At 48.8% G+C, this 14,412-nt stretch overlaps 1 pseudogene; it reads right to left on the bottom strand.

Moving 5' to 3' along the window:
• The window catches only part of LOC136577651 (sulfotransferase 1A1-like), a 50,737-nt pseudogene extending 37,393 nt beyond the window's left edge, over positions 1-13,344 (bottom strand).
• Between the last annotated feature and the right edge of the window lie 1,068 nt (positions 13,345-14,412).

The raw sequence follows: 14,412 nt of genomic DNA, 5'->3' as shown, positions 1-14,412 counted from the left end.
GACCGCCCTACTGACCTCATGCCTCCATTCAGACCATATGACTGCCCCACTGACCTCCTGCCACCTCCTGCAAACATGACTTTCATGATGGTAAGGGCAAAACAGTTATAAACTACAAGAAAGTGAACTACTGGTGACAGGACAAAATTGTTTGATAATTCCTATGCATAAATGGAGGGGTGCAGCCTCTACAAAGGGGAGGAGCCATTATAAAGGGGAGGGACCTGTAGAACAGCTTTCACATTAAATACAGGGTAATATAGTAAACGCAAGCCACATTCCGTGTAGAAACACTAGGTGGCAGCAACACACCACTGCATTGTACTAGTGAGAGCCTTAGCAGTGCAATGTCGCCACCTGGTGGTAGAAGATACTGATTACAAACTAATACAAACAGAACTGTAATCCGTGATTTTTTATAAATCGTTCTTCTGCTCAGCGATCCTGTCTGCACCGTGTATATAGTGCATCCCTTATATATAATACATCACTCAAGTATAAATAGGGGGAAATAAGATTATATGGGAACAATGGATACATTACCTCCACAATACACTGTGCATGCAGAGACCCCCTCCGCCATGCGGACCATATGACTGTCCCACTGACCTCCTGCCACCATACACACTATATCACTGCCCCACATACCTCCTGCCTCCATACACACCATATGACTGCCCCACTGACCTCCTGCCTCCATACACACCATATGACTGCCCCACAGACCTCCTGCCACCATACAGACCATATGACTGCCCCACTGACCTCCTGCCACCATACACACCATATTGTCAGGGTAAAATATTCTAAGTACAGCACCAATCGGGCCCACCCCACTTGCCCCGTTGCCGGCGGTAAGAAGAGACACCACACAGGGAGGTCTGGTATAATTCCTCACACGGGACATGGCTGCGCTTTGCCGACGTGTCGAGCTTTATTACAGATTACATGAGATCTTATACCCTTTGTCCCATCACCATCAAGGGGTGATGGGCTAATAACCATATATGGGCAGTCCGGATTTCCGGCCTGAGACAGTGAAAATTATGTACATGGTTGAACATCTTGATATCTTGTTCCAGCGCTTCTGGGGAAACGGCCAAGTACACGCGGCCTTCATGTCTGGTTCGGTATCATCTCTGAATTTCTAGAACATCTCTCAGCCTTGCAAAGCCTTGGAATATCTGATGTAAGGCGACATATAAGTTTTTTCTCATTTGGAATTGAATAAAACTTGCATATAGGTATAAAGCATAAAAAAACATATGGCAATATATATATATATACCCTCACAATATGACTGCCCCACTGACCTCCTGCTACCATACAGACCATATGACTGACCGACTGACCTCCTGCCTGTATATACACTATATGACTGCCCCATTGACCTCCCGCCACCATACGCACCATATGACTGCCCCACTGACCTCCAGCCACCATACACACCATATGACTGCCACACTGACCGCCTGCCTCCATACACACCATATGACTGCCCCACAGACCTCCTACCACCATACACATCATATGATTGCCTCACTGACCTCCTGCTGCAATACTTACCATATGACTGCCCCACTGACGACCTGCCACCATACAGACCATATGACTGCCCCACTGACCTCCTGCCACCATACAGACCATATGACTGCCCAACTAAGCCCCGGCCACAATACAGACCACATGACTGCCCCACTGACCTCCTGCCACCATACACACCATATGCCTGCCCCACTGACCTCCTGTCACCATACAGACCATATGACTGCCTCACTGACCTCCTGCTGCAATACTTACCATGTGACTTCCCCACTGACCTCCTGCCACCATACAGACCATATGACTGCCCCACTCACCTCCTGCCACCATACAGACCATATGACTGCCCCACTGACCTCCTGCCACCATACAGACCATATGACTGCCCCACTGACCTCCTGCCACTATACAGACCATATGACCGCCCTACTGACCTCCTACCTCCATTCAGACCATATGACTGCCCCACTGACCTCCTGCCACCTCCTGCAAAAATGACTTTCATGATGGTAAGGGCAAAACAGTTATAAACTACAAGAAAGTAAACTACTGGTGACAGGACAAAATTGTTTGATAATTCCTATGCATAAATGGAGGGGTGCAGCCTCTACAAAGAGGAGGAGCCATTATAAAGGGGAGGGACCTGTAGAACAGCTTTGACATTAAATACACGGTAATATATTAAACACAATCCACATTCCGTGTAGAAACACTAGGTGGCAGCAACACACCATTGCATTGTACTAGTGAGTGCCTCAGCAGTGCAATGTCGCCACCTGGTGGTAGAAGATACTGATTACAAACTAATACAAACAACTGTAATCAGTGATTTTTTATAAATCGTTCTTCTGCTCAGCGATCCTGTCTGCACCGTGTATATAGTGCATCCCTTATATATAATACATCACTCAAGTATAAATAGGGGGAAATAAGATTATATGGGAACAATGGATACATTACCTCTATAATACACTGTGTATGCAGAGACCCCTCCGCCATGCGGACCATATGACTGCCCCACTGACCTCCTGCTGCAATACTGACCATATGACTGCCCCACTGACCTCCTGCTGCAATACTGACCATATGACTGCCCCACTGACCTCCTGCCACCATACAGACCATATCACTGCCCCCCTGACCTACTGCCACCATACACACCATATTGTTTGGGGGGGGTCACAAGGGGACCCGTCAGCTGATGCTGTCTGCTTCCCAATCTGTTTGAATCTTGCGAGTATACTCTGAGGAGTTCAATGGACACCACACCGTATGTGTTAACCAAAGAAATGCCTGTTTAATGTACAATGTATTCAATCTTTATACATTTCTACGAAGCAAGTGGCTTTATGCCAGATACAATTACAATTAATAAGCACATGTATTGATTTAAAACATCTCAGCCTCTTATCGGTATGTCTTCCTCTGTGTAGGTGTAATTGGGAGGTACATTCCTGTAAGCTTGTTACTAAGTTTCAACTAGAATTATTTAAAGATAAGAACAGGACAGAAACCTAGTGGTAATCCAATTAATATTTCCAGGTGGATCATTCTAACTGAAATCTAACATTTTTCTCAAGTGAAAGTTGAAATTAATACAAAATATATGTGTATTATAGCAGAGAAGCAAAGAGACAAAATGGAGTCTTTGTAGTCCATTTTAAAAGCGTCAACCCTTACACGTATTTGTGGTTAAGCTTAAGAAGATGAAATACACTTATCTTTCTCTTTAGAAAAGCATAAACACGAATTAACCCCTCACATTCCCCCATTTGGACATAGGGTCCACCATCATGCTAGGTACTTCACCCGAGTGGTGCCAGCTCTGCCAGATTCCCTAGAGTCATGTGGTGGTCCCAAAGTCCATCTGGGTTAAAGTTTAGCAAAAGCTTTTTCACTACAACGTGTGGTACAAGACGTGATTAACTTTAAAGCAATATATATGTGACGAGCAAAATCATTGCTACTTGAAGCATACCTTGTAAAATTCCCATGAACCACCCTCCCAGACCAGAGAACCAATTGGCAGGGTTCAAAGAACTAAATGTGTTACCCCACCAGCTATCTCAGATTTCTGAGTTTTCATTTGTCCATGTAAGCAATTCTTTCGGCGGAACAGTAACAACCAGGAAAAGAAAACTAGTGGCACCAGGTGTGTGTGTGCAAGTCCAACAGTCCTTCACCTGTGCGGTGTTCAGTCCATCTACCAGTATTTGGTGGTGTCTAACAAAGTGGTTCTGGGCATTGTCATTTTGCACCCTCTCATAGGGGCGAAGCATGGAGTGAGGAGTCCAAAAAGTCCATCAATAAACAAAATGTCCTTCATTTTTCCTTCTCATGGGGAGGGGGGGCAAAGCAGGGCGTGAAAAGTCCCATTAGTCCCAAGACAAGCAACAGTTCCTTCAACTTTTACTGAAGTAGGTGTGGTCAGCAGGACTTGATAGGGCTCCTTGAATCTGGGCCCTAGGGATTTCCGGACACGCCTCTTTACGAGCACCCAGTCTCCAGGTTGTAGAGAGTGTGATACCTCTAAATTGTCTGGGTCTGGAATGGAAGAAAAAGACTAGATTCTGTGTTATTGTTAGTTGGTCACACAGGTGCTTTACATATCCGGCTACTGTGTCATAGCCCTGCTGTAGGGCCTGTGGATGATACAGCCCCAATCTTGGCATAGAGCCAAACAACACTTCTTTCAACTTAAGCGTACCATTTAGTCTTTCAACCTTGTCTGAACTCTGCGGGTGGTATGGGGTGTGAAACGCTTGTTCCACCCCAAAGGCTGACATCACCTCTCGCATCACTTCACCTGTAAAATGTGTACCTCTGTCACTCTCAATTGTCTCTAATACCCCGTATCTGCGGATTACCTCATTCATGAGCTTCTGTGCAGTTACCTGCTTATTTACTTTAGTAACAGGGTAGGTCTCCAACCTGAAAAGAAATCAACAACAACAAGCACATATTCATACTTCCTAACAAGTGGGAGCTGAATGTAGTCAATTTGCAATCCCTGAAATGGGTAGAGTGGTCTAGGCAAGTGTTATGTGGCAAATTTACTTCTGCCCTGTTGCTTAAGGCAAAGATCATGCAAAATTGGACAAATGATGCAGCAGCTACAGAAAACCCAGGAGCCACCCTTCCTTGTTCAAGCGTCGACATCATTGCTACTTTGAGAGGTGCGTCTTTCCGGGCATCAGCTGGGCCATCATGGGGCACAGGGACTGTGGTAGGCAAGTTCTGTCGACTGTCCGCCATACACCGTACTGTTTCTGCTGCTCCCATATTAAGTCCATTTGTCTTTTCCTTCCTTGCTGGCTTTTAACTGTAAAGTCTTTAGCATATCAAAGTTCAAAGTTTTTGTCAATGTCCAAAGTTTTTGTCAAATTCTTCTTTTCTTCCACGGCTTGAGGGCCGCTGCCTTTGCTGTGTGGTCTGTGATGACGTTGCCTCTTGCTTCTCTGATGTAGGAATTGGTGTGAGCTCTCCACTTTGTCAGGTAGAAATAGGGCTTCCAAGAGACTCTGCACCGCTGCATGATTCTTAATTGGCTGTCCTGCTGAGGTTAAAAAACTGTCTGGCCTTCCATGTTGGGCCGTAATCATGAGCTATGCCAAATGCATACCGGGAGTCAGTGTAAATGTTTGCCATCTTACCTTCTGCCACTCTACATGCCTCAGTGAGGGCCTTCAGTTCCGCTTCTTGTGCTGAGACATGCGGAGGCATTCTGCTTTTAGGACATCTTGTTGTGTGACCACTGCATATCCAGTGTGGAGTTGTCCATCCTCACCCTGGGACCATGTATATAAAAAAAAAACAACTCAAAATATGCATTTGTTAACAGGGGCTTCAGTAACCTTTATTATGGCCACCTGTTCTGGCAAGATGATGGCTTTCATTAGTAAACTTACAGCTTTTCTATTCTTGATCGGCTTGCCTTGAGCTGTGAAGCTCTGCGCGCGCCAGATAGGCCCATAGTCAAGTGCAATACCAAAGGCGTACCTGGAATCAGTGTAGATGTTAGCAGTGGTATCCTTCGCGATTGTACAGGCCTGCGCTGACATGTGTGGCGGCAGTGGTTTTGTACAAGTATCTCATTCAGTGTGACTACTTCAAAACCGGTTACAAACCTTCCTTCGTCATTCATGTATCTGGATCCATCCACAAACAGCTCAAACTGGGGGTTCTGCAGGGGCTTGTCTGTGACATGCGCAAACCCAGCCATTTCCTGGGCCATGAGGGCCACACAGTCATGCTGGTTTCGGGTGTCAAATGCCTCCTGTTCGTCACTCAGGGAGTTGTAAAACAACTGGTCCCCTGTACTTACTCCCCCCATTTGAATCTACGTCACCTAGTAAACGTAAGGTGGCTGGATTCAAGGTGGTGCACCTTTGGAATGAGATGTTCGAGGAGGAATGCACTGCGAGTTCAATTTTTATCTGTCTGGCAAGAGACAGATGTCTATGGCTTACCTGTGTCAGGATACCATGTATGTCATGTGGGGTGTAGATCACCATGGTCTGATCTAGGACAACGTCAGAACTTTTGTCCAGTAGCGCCTGGACTGTTAGAACCGCTCGGACACATGATAGAGACCCTCTAGCCACCGCGTCAAGATGGGCACTGTAGTATGCTACAGGTCGCTTTTTGTCACCATGCATTTGTGTCAGTACAGCGGTGGCGTGTCCCGCCATCTCAGTGATGTACATTTGGAAAGGTTTGTCATAGTCTGGCAGTCTGGTTATCTGTACTTTCAGCTGATGGAAGGCTGACTCGGCCTGCGGGGTTAGGGCAAATGGCCGTGAACCCAAACAGTCGTACAGAGGCTGCATGGTCATGGAGGCAGAGCGTATCCACGGACGACAGTATGAAACCAGTCCCAAGAAGGTACGCAACTGGGCATGGGAGGTGGGAAGTTGCATGTCACTTACCACCTTCGTGCGCTCTGGCGTCAGGTGTTTAGCACCTGGACCTAGGCAGTGGCCCAGGAACACTACGTGAGATTTGCAGAACTGAAGTTTGTCTTTGCTGGCTTTGCGGCCATTCTACTCTGATGGAGGAAACACAGAAGGCTTAGTGATGAATTGAGGTAACTATTTGGGTCAGGAGTACATAAAAAAAAGTAAATCATCAACATATTACAAGAGGGCGGTGCCCTCGGGAATTGGCCAGGCATCTAATACCAGCTTCATGCATCTGGTGAACTGGTTTTGGGCTATTCTGTGCCCCTTATGGCAGCACTGTCCAACAGTACTGCTTTCCTCTGAAAATAAATGCAAACAAATACTGACAGTCTGGCTGGCCCTTTAAACTCTTTCTCTTTAACGGGGAACAAAAGGGGTATTGGCTGGGAAGACACAGTCCTTAAGGGCATTAAGTTAACATAAAGAAGAGACAGTGTCTGCAATTGTATCTTCCTGGACATGTGCCAGGGGGTACTGACGGACCAAGGGGGCTTTTTCCCCTTCCTTTAGGTAGACCATTACCAATGAGACTGACAGTCTGCCAAGGTCCGTCTGTCTGGTAGCCCAAAGGCTCGGAGAATGACATTAAAATCTTGCTCCTCTGCGTGCATAAGAGTGAGGACAGGGAGAGGTGTCGCTTGGTCTGCTGCCATCCGACAGAAGGTCGGGTGACTTTCAGACCCGGGGTGTATACGAGCCTCACCGGACGGGTGAAGTTCGATACAACATCCCAAGGGCCCCATCACATCGGTTCCCAATATGCTTTCAGGACCTTCCAGCACAAGGAAGCGCGTGAGGCATCACTACCCTTTAAACATTACCTCAAGCGGTTCAGTTTCTGCCAGCTGAATTGGAACTCCTGAAACCCCTTGCACCGATTACCGCTAGACAATCAGGCTGGTATTCTATTTCAAACAGATCAGAACCTTGTTTAAAAATAGCTGACCTGCAATACCTAGATCACCTATGTCTTCTCCTCCCCCCCTTTTGAACTAGGATACTTAATTGGAAGAAGAGTAGCCGGGTTCAAGGTAGTAGTAACATTGAAAAGAATGACAGGAGCACATTGTGGCTAGATTTGATGGGCCAGAAAGAAGTGCTTGGGTTGCACTTGCGTGTATATGCTCCGGATGTCATGAGGGGTGAGGACCACTACGGGGTAGTTCAATACCAACTCCGAAGATTTGTCAACCATTGCCTGTACTGCTGCCACCGCGCACATACATGAGGGAGCTCCTCGAGCCACTGGATCCAGCCTCATGGAGTAGTATCCAAGTGGCCGTGGTTGTCCCCCGTGCTTTTGTGTCAATACTGTCGTCATATGGCCAGAAAATTCAGTACAGAAAAGAATAAATGATAAAGTGTAAAAGGGTGCAGGGGTGAGAGAGAGAAAAGAATGATTGAAAGACAGTCATAGAGTAGTTGCATAAGAGAGGAAACAGAGTGGATCCATGGGCGGCAGCATGAAACAAAGCCCAGAAAGGTGCGGAGTTTAGAAGCAGGTGTAAGTACAGGTGTGGCTTTTGTTCCTATGTCAGATGTCTAGTTCCTTGGGCTAAGCGATGACCCAGGAGAACCTTTGTTTTGCAGAATTGGACGTGGCTTACTATTTGTCAGGACCTGCGGAAAGCTCAGTTTCTGCAGTGGCTGTCAAGACAAATACATGAGCCGGATCCACCAAGAGAGCAGTTAGTTTACAAAACTCTTCTGAACTGGCACCTGAGGTCTCAACCCGTACCAATTAGAGATGAGCGAGCACCAAAATGCTCGGGTGCTCGTTACTCGGGACGAAAATTTCGCGATGCTCGAGGGTACGTTTCGAATAACGAACCCCATTGAAGTCAATGGGCGACCCGAGCATTTTTGTATATCGCTGATACTCGCTAAGGTTTCCATTTGTGAAAATCTGGGCAATTCAAGAAAGTGATTGGAACGACACAGCAACGGATAGGGCAGGCGAGGGGCTACATGTTGGGCTGCATCTCAAGTTCCCAGGTCCCACTATTAAGCCACAATAGCGGCAAGAGTGCCCCCCCCCCAACAATTTTAACTTCTGAAAAGCCCTTATTAGCAATGCATACCTTAGCTAAGCACCACACTACCTCCAACAAAGCACAATCACTTCCTGCATGACACTCCGTTGCCACTTCTCCTGGGTTAGATGCTGCCCCCCCCCCCCCCGCCCGCACGACCCAGTGTCCACAGCACACACCAAAGTGTCTCTGTGCAGCCTTCAGCTGCCCCCATGCCACGCCACCCTCATGTCTATTTATAAGTGCGTCTGCCATGAGGAGGAACCGCAGGCACACACTGCAGAGGGTTGGCACGGCTAGGCAGCGACCCTCTTTAAAAGGGGCAGGACGATAGCCCACAATGCTGTACAGAAGCAATGAGAAATATAATCCTGTGCCACCGCCATCAGGAGCTGCACACGTGGGCATAGCAATGGGGAACCTATGTGCCACACACTATTCATTCTGTCAAGGTGTCTGCATGCCCCAGTCAGACCGGGGTTTTTTATAAATAGTCACAGGCAGGTAGAACTCCGCAATGGGAATTCCGTGTGCACCCACAGCATGGGTGGCTCCCTGGAACCCACCGGCTGTACATAAATGTATCCCATTGCAGTGCCCTGGACAGCAGGGCTAACGTCAGATTAAATGCAGGTGGGCTTCGGCCCACATTGCATGCCCCAGTCAGACTGGGGATTTTTATAAGTAGACACAGGCAGGTACAACTCCCTATTGTGAAGTCCGTGTGGACGAACAGCATGGGTGGCTCCCTGGAACCCACCGGCGGTACATAAATATATTCCATTGCATTGCCCATCACAGCTGAGGTAATGTCATGTTTACTGCAGGTGGGCTTGGGCCCACACTGCATGCCCCAGTCGGACTGGGGTTCTTTAGAAGTGGACTCATGCAGTTACAACTCCGTGTGGACCGACAGCATGGGTGGGTCCCAGGAAGCCACCGGCGGTACATAAATATATCCCATTGCATTGCCCATCACAGCTGAGGTAATGTCATGTTTAATGCAGGTGGGCTTGGGCCCACACTGCATGCCCCAGTCAGACTGGGGTTCTTTAGAAGTGGACACATGCAGTTACAACTCCGTGTGGACCGACAGCATGGGTGGGTCCCAGGAAGCCACCGGCGGTCCATAAGTATATCCCATTGCATTGCCCATCACAGCTGAGGTAATGTCATGTTTAATGCAGGTGGGCTTGGGCCCACACTGCATGCCCCAGTCAGACTGGGGTTCTTTAGAAGTGGACACATGCAGTTACAACTCCGTGTGGACCGACAGCATGGGTGGCTCCCTGGAACCCACCGGTGGTACATAAATATATCCCATTGCAGTGCCCAGCACAGCTGATGTAAGGTCAGCTTTAATGCAGGTGGGCAAAAAATTAATTGGATTACACTGTAGGTGAGGGCCCAAAAAAATTACCAACAGTACTAATGTACCTCAGAAAAATTGCCCATGCCCAACCAAGAGGGCAGGTGAAACCCATTAATCGCTGTGGTTAATGTGGCTTAATTTGTAACTAGGCCTGGAGGCAGCCCAGTTAAAATAAAAATTGGTTCAGGTGCAAGTTTCAACGCTTTAATGAGCATTGAAACGTATAAAAATTGTTTACAAAAATTATATGACTGAACCTTGTGGGCCTAAGAAAAATTGCCCGTTCGGCGTGATTACGTCAGGTTTCAGGAGGAGGAGCAGGAGGAGGAGGATGAATAGAATATACAGATTGATGAAGCTAAAAGGTCCCCGTTTTTGATGGTGATGGAGAACGATGCTTCCATCCGCGGGTGCAGCCTACGTATTGTTTAGGTATCGCTGATGTCCGCTGGTGGAGAAGAGAAGTCTGGGGAAATCCAGGCTTTGTTCATCTTGATGAGTGTAAGCCTGTCGGCACTGTCGGTTGACAGGCGGGTACGCTTATCCGTGATGATTCCCCAGCCGCACTAAACACCCTCTCTGACAAGACGCTAGCCGCAGGACAAGCAAGCACCTCCAGGGCATACAGCGCGAGTTCAGGCCACATGTCCAGCTTCGACACCCAGTAGTTGCAGGGGGCAGAGGCGTCACGGAGGACGGTCGTGCGATCGGCTACGTACTCCCTCACCATCATTTTACAGTGCTCCCGCCGACTTAGCCTTGACTGGGGAGCGGTGACACAGTCTTGCTGGGGAGCCAGAAAGCTGTCAAAGGCCTTAGAGAGTGTTCCCCTGCCTATGCTATACATGCTGCCTGATCTCCGCGCCTCCCCTGCTACCTGGCCCTCGGAACTGCGCCTTCTGCCACTAGCGCTGTCGGATGGGAATTTTACCGTCAGCTTGTCCGCCAGGGTCGTGTGGTATAGCATCACTCTCGAACCCCTTTCCTCTTCGGGTATGAGAGTGCAAAAGTTCTCCTTTTACCGTGGGTTGAGCAGTGTGTACACCCAGTAATCCGTAGTGGCCAGAATGCGTGTAACGCGAGGGTCACGAGAAAGGCATCCTAACATGAAGTCAGCCATGTGTTCCAGGGTACCTGTACACAGCACATGGCTGTCCTCACTAGGAAGATCACTTTCAGGATCCTCCTCCTCCTCCTTAGGCCATACACGCTGAAAGGATGACAGGCAAGCAGCATGGGTACCCTCAGCAGTGGGCCAAGCTGTTTCTTTCCCCTCCTCCTCATGCTCCTCCACCTCCTCTTCCTCCTCAACGCGCTGAGATATAGACAGGAGGGTGCTCTGACTATCCAGCGACATACTGTCTTCCCCCGCCTCCGTTTCCGAGCGCAAAGCGTCTGCCTTTATGCTTTGCAGGGAACTTCTCAAGAGGCATAGCAGAGGAATGGTGACGTTAAAGATTGCAGCATCCCCGCTCACCATCTGGTTAGACTCCTCAAAGTTTCCAAGGACCTGGCAGATGTCTGCCAACCAGGCCCACTCTTCTGTAAAGAATTGAGGAGGCTGACTCCAACTGCGCCGCCCATGTTGGAGTTCGTATTCCACTATAGCTCTACACTGCTCATAGAGCCTGGCCAACATGTGGAGCGTAGAGTTCCACCATGTGGGCACGTCGCACAGCAGTCGGTGCACTGGCAGATTAAACCGATGTTGCAGGGTGCACAGGGTGGCAGCGTCTGTGTGGGACTTGCGGAAATGTGCGCAGAGCTGGCGCACCTTTCCGAGCAGGTCTGACAAGCGTGGGTAGCTTTTCATAAAGCGCTGAACCACCAAATTAAAGACGTGGGCCAGGCATGGCACGTGCGTGAGGCTACCGAGCTGCAGAGCGTTCTATTCACTACATATTGTACGTGCAAACACTTTGCAAATACATTCGTGTGATGCAGGCATAAGGCTGGTGGTCCATGGGCGGGTTTGGATTGTATTCCCTGTAGTGATAATTCGGCCGCAGGGAACGCAGTGAACCAGGGGCATACCTAAAGGCGTACCACGGGCTCGGGTGCAAAAGTTCAGCTTGGGCCGTCCGCCCTCCCCCCCAGGCCCTTTTTCCCCCCCCTCCCTATACCTGAGGGCCAATGCCCACGTGCAGATTTTACTTATAAAACTGGCGCGTGGCCCCTGCAGGGAGATCCGTGCCTCTTGCTGCCCATAGGGATGCATTAGCATCAGTAAGGCAGCTAAAAGCATGCAGATGAATTCCTTCCTGGCGTGCGGGTCGCATGCACGAGAAGGAATCGCAGCATGCTCCATTTTCCTGTGGATCTGCCACACAGGCGGCTCCCGCAGCTTCCTTTGAAGCCTATGGAAGATGTCCGTATCCGCAGCTGTTTTTGTGCTGTGCCGCGGATATGCGGAAAGACAGATTTTTTAAAAGAAATTGGTGCGCATGTGCAGGATTCAGCAGTGAAATCCGTGCGTGCGAGTGGACATGAGGCCAGATAGATACTAGATAGATACCCCGGGGCCTGGACTACTTCTGTGGTGAGGAGAGCAGCTGTACACAGTGTCAGCAGGAGGGAAGCAGCAAGGAGAGGACCTCATCATCCATGCTCCATGCTATGCTGTGCACGAGTCTGTGTCCTCTCTGCTCCTTCCCTCATCCCCCCTCCTCTTCCCCTGTCCTCATCTAGTCCTTCCTCCTCCTCCTCTCGTCTCTGGCTCATGCTGTCGGCCAGACCGCACTAATCAGGCGGCCGCAGACAGTGCGATCTGAAAGTGTACCTGTATATGGTGGAGGACGGCCTCTGGGCCCCCTCAAGCACAGGGGCTGGGTCGCCGGTTCAACCCCTGACAGTATGCGCATGCCCCCTGTCCACGAGTGGAGAATCATTGCGATTCTTCGCTGCAGCCAGCAAGTCGCAGCATGCTGTGATTTGCTGCGATTTTCTGCGGTCAGCCTATCTGTCAGATAGGCTGACAGCGGAGATCCGTCTGACAGCCCCTGCTCCCATATGGCAGAGATCTGCCGCAAGATACCGCAACGCCCGTGGACAGGCAGCCTAAAGATGGTATTATGAAGCACTCAGGAGCGGGGCAGAGCACACAAGGGCAGGTTTATAGGGTAGGTCAGAGGTAGCGACAAGTCAGACCCGCAACAAGACTGGTGAAGCTACAAGGACGGTGGAAGAGGAGCGGTGCCACATACCGATACCCCAGCCAGCAGTGCCACTACCTGAAGAGCAGAGACTCTGGGACTGACAAGGATAGGGACGCCCCTGTGTATAAAGTTCCTCAGTCTCACCAGATTTCGGGTATGTAGCGATCAGCAAGTCCTCTTCTCTGGCCTGGAAACACTGAACACTCTCCCAGTTTTCTGCAAAAGGCCCTAGGAGGGGCATCCCACCGACCACCTTCATCGCAGGACGATTAGCCATGGCTGTAGCCTATATAAGAGAAGAGAATGCAGCTCTGGATGTGACTAGAGCATAATTATAGAACTTGTTTAACCCTTCCTGCTGCAGCCTTTCTCCGTTCTTTGGTGTACCCCATAATGTGCTGGAAAACTCTGAAGTATTAATGTGTGAAAAGACCTAGGAAATAAAATTGTGCCATTATTGGGGGGGGTTACAAGTTTTAATTTTCTTTCTAATATTTAATAAAAAACTCCTATAAACTTGTTTTTAATGGGATTTAAACTTGCAATCTTTTGATCGCTCATACAGTATACTGCAGTACAATAGTATTGCATTATACCGCGTTCTGAAAGGGTAATCTATGAAGGTGTGCCTTGATAGATGGTCATTCATGGCATCCCTGGGGGCCTTCAGGAGGCCCTAGGCTGCCATGACAACCGATCCTAACTCTCCGATAACACTGAAGGCAGAGTGGGACGTTCAGGACCTCCAAACGCCGATTGGGGCATTTAAATGATGCAATGAGAGAGTGTGCAATGTACCAAATTGATAACACTTTTACCTTTTCAGTTGGAATTAGGAGGTGGTTGAGCGTTGGGTCTCACAGGGTGTATACCGGTGTGTAGGGTCCCCCAAAGGGCGCAAGGCCAAGACAGCCAGACTAGAGAAACCCAAAAGTGTGAGGCAGGAGCAGCGTTGTGCCTGCGGTGGAGCACCACCCGCCTGCAGGCTCCTTCACATCAGCATATCTGAGCAGTGCATTTGTAGTAGACATGAAGATTAGTTAGCGTAAAATGTCTATTGATTTGTAATAAACTAGAAGTATTGCACAGCTGTAGTGATTTAACTCTGTAGAGGCTAATGGCTGCATAATTTCATTATGGTAATTGCAGGACAATGGCATGATGAAAGATGTGTGTTTTATAACTTTAGCCTAATATAAAGGTCCACTACATAAGGAAAGAGTTAAATCACATTCCTATACTGTGTGTTTTACTTGTATGCATTTTGGGCGTTCTCCTCCCACCTCCCCCCACCTTCAACTTCTCCAACAAAGGAATTACTTTAAAGGGGTTGTCTCGAGGAAGCAGTG

This window comes from Eleutherodactylus coqui, chromosome 8 (assembly GCF_035609145.1).
Source record: "Eleutherodactylus coqui strain aEleCoq1 chromosome 8, aEleCoq1.hap1, whole genome shotgun sequence".
Lineage (NCBI taxonomy): Eukaryota > Metazoa > Chordata > Amphibia > Anura > Eleutherodactylidae > Eleutherodactylus > Eleutherodactylus coqui.
Note: the sequence above shows the minus strand (reverse complement) of the source record. Positions and strands in the feature narration are given on the sequence as shown.